We start from the raw sequence: 12754 nt of genomic DNA on the forward strand, positions 1-12754 counted from the left end.
TTGATGTTCGGTTCGGTTCAAAATTCGAACCGAACTATCAAACATCTTTTACTGTTCAAAAATCGAACTTGAATATATTTGTCAAACCAGACTTACTGGCCACGATAGTTCAAAAACAAATATCTGTACAATTTTTCAAAAGTTATAAAAAAAAAAAATAAAAATTGATAATCATTATTGAGAAATAATTAGACTATTGGTGATAGAAAGTTATAAGCTTTAATGGGCACTTTATGTACCATTTATAATAATAATGATAAAAAGTATTGAGTTCGACTTAAAATGATTCTAGGTTCAGTTCGGCTTGGTTCGGTAGAAAATATGAAGGTTCGGTTCGGTTCGAGCTCGAAAAAATAATTTAAAATTCGGTTCGATTTAAAAAATTCAATTAAAATTACTTAACATTGGGCAATGGTAAAAACTTTTAAAATTCGTAGGGGTGAGGTTTTTGACTTGCAAATTCCGGGAGTGGACTTGCAAATTCTTGCTAATTATAACGAGTTTTTTGATACCGGTTTCGAAGGTTTCGGACAACAAATAAGGGCTGGGGTGAAAACTTTGAAAATTCGTAGGGGTGAGGTTTTGACTTACAAATTCCGGGAGTGGACTTGCAAATTCTTGTTAATTACTTGCAAAATTTTGGCACTATGCAAAAATTGTTTTAATTAAGTGTAAGGGCCAACTTCACGGCGGTCTATGATCCAAACTAGAAGCAGTCAATATAGTTAATGAAACGTATGCGGAATGTGTGACTTTTTCGTACTTTTTCTTTCTTTTTGAAATTAGATTATATGAATATGATTGGTTGTTTAATTTTTAAACCATTAAATTTATTTGTACAATTTATCACACTGAATATTTTACTAACACACCAGTTTAAATATAGTTGATGCGTATGGGACATCTTATTATTACAATATAAATTAAATATATGATACCGACCGTAATGACTTCCTGTCATTCTTCTTCTTCTTCTGCTGGCATTTAATACTTTTGGAGAGTTTTTGCCGCCATCACGATCTGCCTCCATTCTTCCCTGTTCTGAACTGATGTCCTCCACTCCCGTACTCCTATTTTCTTGAGGTCTTCTTCTACTGTATCCAACCATCTTTTCCTAGGCCGTCCGCGAGGCCTCTTTCCCGTAGGCCTCCATTCCAGCACCTTTCTAACCGTCTCTTCTTCATTTCTGCGCATTACGTGACCAAGCCATTGTATTCGCTGGCCACTTATGAAACTAGTGACTGGTGCCAGTTCTAACTCATCCTGTAGTTCCCGATTGAATTTTCTACTCCACAAACCTGTTCTGTTATCATAGACAGGACCACAAATTATTCTCCATATTTTATTTTCAAACGTCCTTAGTCTCCGTTCTGTGTTACTAGTGGTTGTCCAGGTTTCGCATCCATAGGTTAACGTGGGCCTTATTATAGCCGTGTACAACCTTGCCTTTGTTTTCTTTGAGAATAATTTGGATTTCAGAAACTTACTTAGTGGGAATGCTGCCCTTTCAGCCTTTGTAATTCTTATTCCGATCTCTCTTGACCGATTATTTTTGACACTCAGCATGATTCCTAAATACTGAAACTCGTTAACTTTTTCAAACACTACGGCTTCATCATCATCGCCCGTATTCTCTTCATTCTCTAATAATTTCATTATCTTCGTTTTTTCCCTATTAATTTTTAATCCTATTTTACCGGCTGCTTGTTCCAAGACTTGGGCTGCTCTTATGGTGTCGTTTAACGACTTTCCCAAAATGTTTACGTCGTCCACAAACCCAAGCACCTGAATTTTTCGCTCCCCTATTGTTATGCCTGTTGACTCTTTCTGCATTTCTCTAATTGTTTTCTCCAACGCTAAATTAAATAACATTGGAGACAGTGCATCTCCTTGTTTTAAGCCAGTGTTTACTTCAAATGCTTCCGACAATGTATTGTCTACTCTTATTTGATATTGTGTATTCTCCATACACATTTTGGTTAAACCTATTAACTTCCTTGGGATTCCAACTTCATCCATTATATTGTACAGACTTTCCCAATGTACACTGTCATAGGCTTTCTTGAAGTCAATAAATAACTGCCAAATGTTTTGCCTGTATTCGTATTTTTTCTCAATTATTTGACCAATTACTGATAACTGCTCGATCGTTGATCTCCCTTTCCGAAAACCGCACTGGTATTCTCCTAGGTTCTCTTCCACGTAAGGCTCTAGCCGGTTCAACAGTATCTTCGAGAATATTTTGTAAGCTGAATTTAGTAATGAGATACCTCTGTAATTTTCGCAAATTGTTTTGTCCCCTTTTTTATGTAATGGTATAAGTATCGCTTCGTTCCAACTTGATGGCACACGTTTATCTCTCCAAATCTTCTGGCATATTTTGAAAATGGCATAATGTAGCTGTTTGCCCCCATATTTGATTAGCTCTGATGGTATGCTGTCCGAACAGGTATGCAGGTGCCTTCCAGTTTTTTAGGCTAGCTATCGCTTTATCAGTTTCATCTTGAGTTACTTCATTCAGCATTGGTTCGGCTTTTTGGAAGGTTTTACCTACTAATGGATTTACTGGTACCTCCACAATCAATAGTTCTTTAAAGTATTCTTCCCACCTTATAGCTTTTAGCTCTGGTTCCATAATTATTTCTCCATCACGATTTTTAATAGCTTTAAAGCTTGGGTTGAATGATTTGTATTGCCTGATGGTTCTAAAGAAGTTCCTTATACTACCTTTCGAACGGTCTTTTTCAGCTTCCTGTAGTATACCATTTAAGAAGTTTCTTTTTTCTCTTTGTATAACTCCTTGCAATTTTTTCTCTCTACTTCATATATAATTTTCGTGTTCGCGTCATTAAATTTTACGTATTTATCCCGAGCCATACGTCGTTTCTCTATCGCTTCCCTGCATTTCTCGTTATACCATTTTTTCTTCCCATTTTTTAGTCTACCAATTACTTGTTCTGCAACTTTTTTAATAGCGTTACTTATCTTACTCAATTCCTCTTCTATATCCTCTTCTTCAATATTCTCAACATGTTCTCTCATCTTAATTGAAAATTCTTGTTGTATTTTGTCATCCTTCAAGAGCTCCAAATTATACGGTACATTATTTTTGCTCTCCAGTCGTTTCTGACTTTGTAATTTTAGTTTAAAATTCGCTACGACTAGAAAATGGTCCGTATCACAGTCCGCTCCCCTATAACTACGTACGTCTCTAATGCATGAGCGGAACCTTTTTTGGATGAGAACGAGATCTATCTGGTTAATTGTAACGCCATCTGGTGACTTCCGTGTACCTTTATAGATTTTTTTATGTGGGAACATTGTGCTACTTATCATCATATATTTTCCTGTTGCGAATGATATTAGCCTAAGCCCATTCCCATTGCTTATATCATGAAGACTTTCTTTCCCTAACGTATGGGAAAACTGAATTTCTCTTCCACATTTAGCGTTGAAGTCGCCCAGTACTATCTTAATTGCATTCCCTGGCAATTTGTCATATACTTGGATCAGGTCCTCATAGAAGGTGTCCTTTATATCCTCATCAGCTGCTTCCGTTGGTGCATATGTGCATATCAAGGAAATATTTATAGGCTTAGTGTCAATTCTTAATACCGCTAATCTCTTTGATATAGGGTTGAATTCCTTTATGTGCGGTTCTATGGTTTCGTGTACGGCAAATCCACACCCAAACTGGTGTCTCTCTTCCATTCCTGAAAAGTATATAATATACTTTCCTACTTTTAGCTGTCCTTTTCCAGCCCACCTTACTTCTTGAATACCTGCTACTTTGATTTTATATACATCTTATACTTCCACTAGATTTTGACACGCTCCAGTTCTAAAAAGACTCATTACATTCCAGGTCGCTATCTTAAACTCCGTTGTCCGTTGTCCGTTTTCCGTGTCCAGTCTGTAATCCGTTTCTCTGTGTCCGAGGCTGATTTAGTGATGGTATCATAACAGTATACTTTTTACGGGGTAGGGTTGTTAACCCTACGCTCAACCAACCCCCGACCTGGAGGACCAGACTACCCCAACCAATTAAGATCAGGGTAGGGCTACTGCAGAGAACTAAACAAAAGTGCCCTGGGCGATGGGGACGCCACTTTCCCGACGCCATTTCCTGTCATTAGTATAATCAATAAATTAATTAATACTAATTAATAAAATACTAAGTATTTATAGTCAATAGTATAATGTTCAAAGTAGAAATACATCAATTTAATTATATTTCTTATAAACAAATATATAACAAACGGTGACTGCGGCTGAGTTGTTACCGCGGTCCTACACGCTGCTAATGCGACAGCGACTTCACGTGTAAGGACGTCGGCGGCACTCCGACAGATTACGGCGAGAGACGTACAATATTGCCGTCGGGTCACGCGCGTATATAACTGTTCACGTATATTATATCTATGACGATGGGCCACCGGCACTCAAACCACACGGTTTGTATGATATGTGACACAAATAAAATGCGCACCCTGCACTGTGCAATAGGCACGACGAATACGGACGGGCGGAAAAGGTTCCGCAAAGTCCGAACGCCGGAAAAAAAGTGAAAAGCGACGATCAACCGGTAAGTAGTGTTGGCTGCGACGCGTAACGAAGCGGCGGCGTTGACAACTTCGCGAACTTTCGTCTCACAGTCACACCATCTTGGGGGAACCGGTTAGGTTAGGTTAGGTTCCTCATGTCGCGGGAAACATGACCGCGTTCGAAAAAATAATATACTCTATGTCTATATTTTATATTTTATTAACATAATATTATTATATCAATATTATCATATTTGGGTATTCGATTTATAACACTTTAGCATTAATGGCGATACAACTGCATGCAGCTGCTAATTGGTGATATTAAAAGGAAATACGTTGATACACAATATTATAGATATTAGTGTAAAGTATTTTTTCACGTTTATAAACACTGATATTAATTTAAAGATATTTATTTATAAAGCACAAGACAATAATATTACTATTTAAAAATCGTTTTACGGTTGGCTATATTATATTTTATAATATTGTAAGAGTAGAGTATTATATCTAACGATGTGTAGAGTGAAGATATTATAACGAACCGATAAACGTCACATCAAATAGGCTATAATATATAAACAGTTCTTTTATTATTATTCAAAAAACTTTAATTTTAACACTACAGAAACAAAGTTGTTGAATACACACCAGTGGGTTTCTAGGATTTATTTTTATTTTTAAGGACGTATTATTTTAATCATTTAATTTTGTATAAGTTTATTTAAAAGTTTATAAAAAACGAGTTATGTTATAAGACATGTGTATAATCTATATTTTTTAAATTAAAACAAGCTATTTTAATAAATGAATGGTTATAAAAATTGTTTAATTCCTATTCTAAATATTATATTATATTTGAATTGAATACTCATAGTAAATGTATAATTTATTTTAACCATTTATTATAATTGAAGCATACTTAATACACACTAGGATTGAATTCACTAATTTTTTTCTTAATGTTATATATTTTAAAATACAATAAAAGGTAATAGATTAATACAATTACAATATAACTAGTTATTGACAATTTTCTGTGGTAAAACATTATATTCTTTTATTTTAAATGTTTTAAATAACTGTTCGGTGGGTTTGCATCGAACTTTACACCATTCTCTAATACCTAAATCTTTTGCTACTGCAAATAATAATAAAAAAACAAGATTAAATTTTATAGCCTCTATAATTATTAATATGTTTTAGTTATTGAGCTAAAAATAACTTAGAAATTAACCAATAAGATTTGAGTAGACCTTATTTTTTTAATGTTGAAAGCATTAAGTATATCTTATAGTTTTCTATTCAATTATGAAAAACATAATTTTGAAACATTTTTCCGGCGAGTTTCTAAATCACATGCTTGTCACAGAAACTTAAATTTCACTAAAATTACATTGGGTACTTTTTAAGAAAATTCAAATTAATATTTTGTCATATAATATATTATATTTACGATATACCAACTTTACGTAAAAACAATAATTATATATACTTCCATAGAGATTATTAATTATTAATTATTTATTATAGGCAGTTTTAAATTAATAATTATAAACAGATATATTGTACCATTATTTTTTTATTTAATAGTAAACAAATAAAAATTATCAATTATTTTTCAAAAGAATACGTACCATCCTTCTTTTTTTTTAAATGATCATTGAGATAATCATAGTACATCCTTTGAAACTCTAAAACAAAGCATCATATATAATAATTAGGTACGTACTTTGAATAGTGAAATTACATTTATTTATATTCCATTTTTAATTTTTTTTTTAGATTAAATATTTGTTATTAAAAATATTATTATGTTCAATAAAATAGACGTCAATTTTTTGTTTATGAACTACACTACAATATAGTGATTATATATAATATATATTTATATTATATTATATATTTACGAGGTGAATGTGTGTTTTATTTATAGTTTTAATTAATTAACTTTTCCAATATTAGGAAAATCGATGTAAGACCTTAAATTTTATATAATGCAGTACTGATTATCAAAATGTAGTAGAACACAATACACAAAAAAAATTATATTAAAATAAAACTTACTTGAAAATCCATCAACGGTCTCCTTAAAGATATCTGTAACAAAGAAAATATACTTTAATAAATGTACCTACTGCTTAGAACTAAATATTTTTTTTATTTCTAATGTTATCAATTCGCCATTATACTAAACATAAGGTTATTATTACTTTAATTTAAATTTTTTATAAATACCTGTCCTCCATTCAGCTTTATTCTCTAATAAATTAAATTAAAATAAATTTAATTAACTGTTTTGCTATGATTCAGCAAATTGTTGCTTAGGATTTAAAGTTGTAAGTACGATTGTATTTAACAAAATTATATTATGCACTATAAAAGTATAAAATGATATAATTATTATTTTTTACCGAAATCAAATACTCTCACGATATTCTTGTATGATATTGCTAAAAAATACAAAAGAATTAATAATTGTCCTATAAAAGTCTAATAGAATCTATTTGATTTTAAATTGAATATTAGATTAAGATGACTGGCTCAGACATTTTATTTTAACCTAGTTAAGTGAGGTAATTCAGTGACTGCTTTGTGTAAATGGCAAGGTTAATAATAATTTTTCCAAAAGTAGTATACTATGCTTTCCGCTGGGTATTATCCATTTTCATGCTCTTACAATTGCTAATACAACTGTATTTTTTTTTCTTTAAAATATTTAATTCGATTTTAATATTATTCCGATATTTATTGTATAGGTACCTAAAATGTTTGCATTTTATAATAACCTATAATTAAATTAACAAAGGTAATACATTTTTTTTACTATCGATAATGCATGGATAATTTTATGTAATATTTTTGAAGGATTTTATAAAGTAAAAATGTATTCAAAGATAATAATAACAAAACCATTTTTAGTCTATAACTAGTAAACACCGCATTTTTAGCTCAAAATAGTTTAAAAAAATGAGGGTAAAACTGAAATTTGTAAATTTGTGAGAAACAATTTAAACATAATATTATAAAATGTCTGACACTGTATATGGTTACATACAGTTATTAATTTTCAGTAGTATATAATAGGTAGTTAAGTTGTATTAAATTTGAAATTTGTATAAGAAATTAGTAAACTAATTATGTTATACTTACGCCAAAAAAATGATTTACGTATCGATTCTGTTGAAAATTGATTTGATTATTATTTTATAATAAGTGTGAAAGATACCATACGATCTTTCTTAAGCATTGGTGTGAAAGAATGCTTTCATTATATGCGAACTGTTAATGACTGCAGTCGATTTTCATTAAAATTGTATTATCTATGAACGTATGTCAATCGTGATTTAAGATAGTATGGTTGCCCATCAACTATAGTACGGTATATAGTAAACTAATATAGTAATACATATTGTACCCATTATGTATATAAATATTCTTTAGATAATGTTCCTATTTTAACAATAGCTAATTTAAAACAAATTTCAAAAGATCCATAATATGATTCATTAAAAATAATAAAAAAAACTTTCACATCATTGCTCGTAAAGTTGAAAAATATTTAATATAAAATAAATCGTAAATTGTACTTATGCATTCTAAAAATAATAAACAATATATTAAATCAAATTAATCACAGTATGAATAAATTAAATTATTATTTTTTTTTTCAATATTTGTGGTTATAAACTTATAACTTATTCTTTAAGTATCAACTGAACAATATTAAATTAAATATAACTATATAATTGAAATAGGTAAATAATTTTTTATAAATTGTTACAATATGTAAAAATGCATACTAAAGGTAATATTAAGAGCTTACCTTCAATTTCTGTGAATGAACAAACGTAATTAGTTAATGAGTGTTAAAAACAAAATATTTTATATAATTAAAATATTAGGTAATATACAATATAATTCGATATTTTATGTTAAATTATATAACAAAAAATACAGTTATTTAATTCATAAGATTTTGTACAAAAATATACTTGTAAAGTGAATATATTTAGGTATATATCTGTGTCGACTGGACAATATTAAATAAAATATAACTATATAATTGAAATACATACATTTTTATAATATGTAAAATAGCATATACTAAAGGTAATATTATGAACTTACTTTTAGGAACTGTAAATGTATAAACGTAATTGTGAGTTTAAAGAGTAATTGTGTCCGTTTTGCTTTTAAGCATAGATACAGTAATTTATATTATGAATCTATGATATAAGTACTTAAAATATAGTACTGACAAAAGTTTTTAATGAAAAACAAAATGAAAAATGAAAACAACCAACTAATTGACAATAAACATAGACTTGTAAAATAGTATAATAAAATTGTATAATGATATCTATTTTTATATAATAGAATAATATCCAAAGTGTATGACGATAATAGTTTATTTTTAACTATTTTACGCTAAATTTGTATTAGGCCTCATTGATGAGAATTTAATTTTCAATTGGTATTATATGCGTATAATATAACGTCAAAATATTAAAATAAAACTTGATGGATTACCATTTTACGAAATTTTAATGGTACCCATCTTATAATACTAATAATATTATTAATAGTATAATTGATTATAAATACTAGAATTTATAACCAATGATGGTATTATTATATTTAATTATTTAATTGTAAGATATATTGAGATTTGAGACATTCAATACTCTGTCTTGTGCTTTAACTGCTTTATACGACCCTGAGTCCGCTGAACTACAGCTTGTTGCCACCGCGCTGGATGGACTACATGCCCAGTTCCGTCCGCCATTTTTAATCTACCGCGCGGCGGTGTCGATTCCCAATAGTCTTGCTAGGAGAAGAGGAACAAAAAGTGGTAGATTTATGCAGCAGGTTAATAGAATCGGCAAAGAAGGTAGGGCTACATCTCAACATAGAGAAAACACAGTACATGAAAGTTAGTAGGGAACTAGACAACCTTCAGGAAACCGAAACCATAACAGTTGGTCAGTACGAGTTCAAAAGAGTGGAAGATTTCAAATACCTGTGCAAGATTGTAACGCAGAAGAATGAATGTCAAATTGTAATTCAACAAAGAATAAAAAATGGGAAATAAATACTTCTATGCACTAGGCAAACTACTAAGCTCGAAAGTCCTGTCAAAAGAGGTTAAAACTCAGCTGTACTTGACAATCATACGACCAATAGTCATGTATGGTTCACAATGTTGGACGTTACGAAAGACTGAGGAGGACAGATTAGTGGTTTTTGAGAGGAAGGTACTTCGCAAAATATATGGACCTATATATGATCAAGATTTTCAAGGATGGAGAAAAAGGCATAATCAAGAACTGACGGAGCTTTTCAATAGACCAAATATAATAAACGAGATCAAACGGAGTAAGTTGGAATGGGCAGGACACGCAGTTAGGAAGCAAGATTCAATGGTTCAAAGAGTACTCCAAGAAAACCCAAAGAGAAAAAGACCACTGGGTAGACCAAGGCTACGCTGGGAAGATGGAATTAAAAAAGATTTCCTAAGTGCTGGTGGAGTGGAATATGATCACATGGATTGGAAGGAGGTAGCGGAGAACAAAGAAGAATGGGCAAGATGGTCTCAAAGGCCTTAATAAAAAAAAAAAAAAAATACTATATTAGTAAACTTACTCGTCAAATCTGTTAATTTATAAACATAAATATTTGATAAATATAATAATTTAAAAAAAATATATTTATTGTTTAATAGTTATTAAAATTCTACAATAAAAAAAAAATTGTCTTTTTTGTGTGTGTTATCGATTTTTGTAGATTTTAAGTAGAACGAATTATATATTTACAATTATCTAATTTTTTGGGGTACAAATATATACAATAACACTTAAAACAAGAAAAAATATTTTGATACTCAACTATGAAAGCGATTTCTGGTAAGAAATTAAATATAGATGGTATATTTTAAAGTTGATTAACGTTATTAAAATCTTCATTCTTTCATCTTTCAAACAAGTTTTTTGTTGAGATGATATAATTTTAAAAATATTTTAACTACTCAAATGATATTCATAAAAAATATCAATCATACTCGATTTAGGTATGATGAAATTGTATAAGGCATTTATGTATTTATTTAAACAAAATTACACTATTCAAACGAATAACAAAAAATGTTTTTGATCTTTTTGTATAATATGAATATGGCCATGGTAAGTCATTATTTCTCATTATCTACTATTAGCTAAGGCAAGACAATCAGTAGATGCAGGTAATGATTCTCGGGCGTGACCAGCTGTATTTAAATTTTACATTGACTTATTTCGTTTACGTACCTAACAGGGATAACAGTTGTTACACAGTTGAGAACATTTTATCTTAAAAAATACAAAAATTCTATACTATATTTTTAAAGTTAAACGGATTATACAATATATATTAATAAATCTATTATCATTAAATATTTATTATTAAACAATAGGTTTACTAATGACGATAATAATAAGCAAATTTTTGGCCTTACTCTTGATAAATTTAGCTATATAATATCAATAAAATATTTAATAATTATTACAAGTTTATATAAATTAGTTATTATGGTTAATTTTAATTACAGACATATTAAGATTATTTTATTTATTCAAGTTGCATTTTTATAATGATTGACAGTTAAAAGTATAAAGTGGATACTAGGGAATATATTTAATTCTAGAAAATGTGTATATATTCTAAAATAGAACAAATACTTTGATATACGACTTTGAGAGCGATTTCTGGTAAAAATTGGATTTAGTTAATATATTATAAAATTCAAAAAATAATATTAGAAACTTGTATTTTTTCATAATATTTGTATAAGTTTTTCCTGGATAATGTATCATTTTCAAAATATTACTGATGAATGATGATCGTATATGAGTGCCCAATCGAGTGTCGGACATCTCTTGTTATAATTCGGTATGCGCTTCCCCAACCGAGGGCGTGGATGTTGAGACAGTAAGGTCAGTGGCGGCCTACTGCCTTATTTACCTTTATTTACTAACTTATATTTATAATAGTATTCCGTCATATTATATTTTACATATGAAATTAATTATTTATAAATAGTAATGAGGGCTGAGTAAGCCATCTCTACCGCTAAGGCCGGGCTTAAGTAAGCGAGCCGATCAGCAGATGCAGGTGACCATGGATGCAGGAGCTCGGGTGTGACCAGCTGTATTTAAATTTTACATTGACTTATTTCGTTTACGTACAACGTACCTAACAGTGATAACAGTTGTTACATGTTACACAGTTGAGGGCGTGTAATTTTGGCCGCAGTGGGTATCAGATTGCAGTGATTAACCTCCGGTTACAGTATACCCCTTATTTCAGAAGTTTTATTAGGTTTATGGCATGGTTATTGAATTTAAAGTCTAGGTCATATTTTTACCTAGGTATTTGGTTGCCATGGTATTAGGTGTCTGGTTTATTTAGGATTTGAAATCAGGAAATGCTCTAGGGTGGTTTAAAACGATTGCTACTGATTTTTTCGAATTTATTTTTAATTTCCATTTGTGGAATAATTCCATTGACGTCTTAATTTCTTTTGTAGCTGAAAAGATGCTGTAGAATGGTTTTAATTATTGATGGTAAAAATTTGTATCGGAAATAAGTGAAAGTTTGGCATACTGGTTAAATGTATGTCGTTGGTTTATGTTAAAATAGAGAAATAGCGGTGTTATAATGGGAGGGAAAATGGAAAAAAAACAACATATTTTATAGTCATATAGTGATAATTGATACGAGGCCGCTGTAATTAGATATTTATTAACGATAAGGGTTAAGAAGTCATAAAAAGAAATGGCGTAGGCTATGATTGTCTGTATAATCATTGAGACCGAAAGTTACGAAAAATGTAGTTGTCAATAATTGTTAAAAATTAAATATAAAAAAATAAATAAATGAAATTCTTAAAAATGAATAGTTGATATTTAACATAAAATGTAATTTAAAATATTGTAATCTTACGTAAACATCCTTTATCTGAATCTGAAGCTATAATTAGGTATTTTCTTTTTAAATACAATGCTCCGATTTTTGATAAATATTAATATTTAAAAAGAATTGTCAATCACTTTTTACAAAAATATATTCTTAAAACGCTTTAAGAGTATCTAAATAAAATTCATAAATGTAATTTTTGTAATTTTAAATTGAAAAAATTGAATGTATTTCATCGAAAACTAAATCAAGTT

General features: G+C 29.8%; 1 long non-coding RNA gene across 1 annotated transcript; it reads right to left on the bottom strand.

Moving 5' to 3' along the window:
- Positions 1–5493: 5493 nt before the first annotated feature.
- LOC132924211 (uncharacterized) lies at positions 5494–6651 on the bottom strand. Its single transcript, XR_009661301.1, has 3 exons — positions 6615–6651; positions 6185–6241; positions 5494–5688 (listed from the first exon to the last, which is right to left on the bottom strand). It is a non-coding gene; the product is annotated as an uncharacterized LOC132924211 (long non-coding RNA).
- Between the last annotated feature and the right edge of the window lie 6103 nt (positions 6652–12754).

This window comes from Rhopalosiphum padi, chromosome 3, assembly GCF_020882245.1.
Source record: "Rhopalosiphum padi isolate XX-2018 chromosome 3, ASM2088224v1, whole genome shotgun sequence".
Taxonomy (NCBI): domain Eukaryota; kingdom Metazoa; phylum Arthropoda; class Insecta; order Hemiptera; family Aphididae; genus Rhopalosiphum; species Rhopalosiphum padi.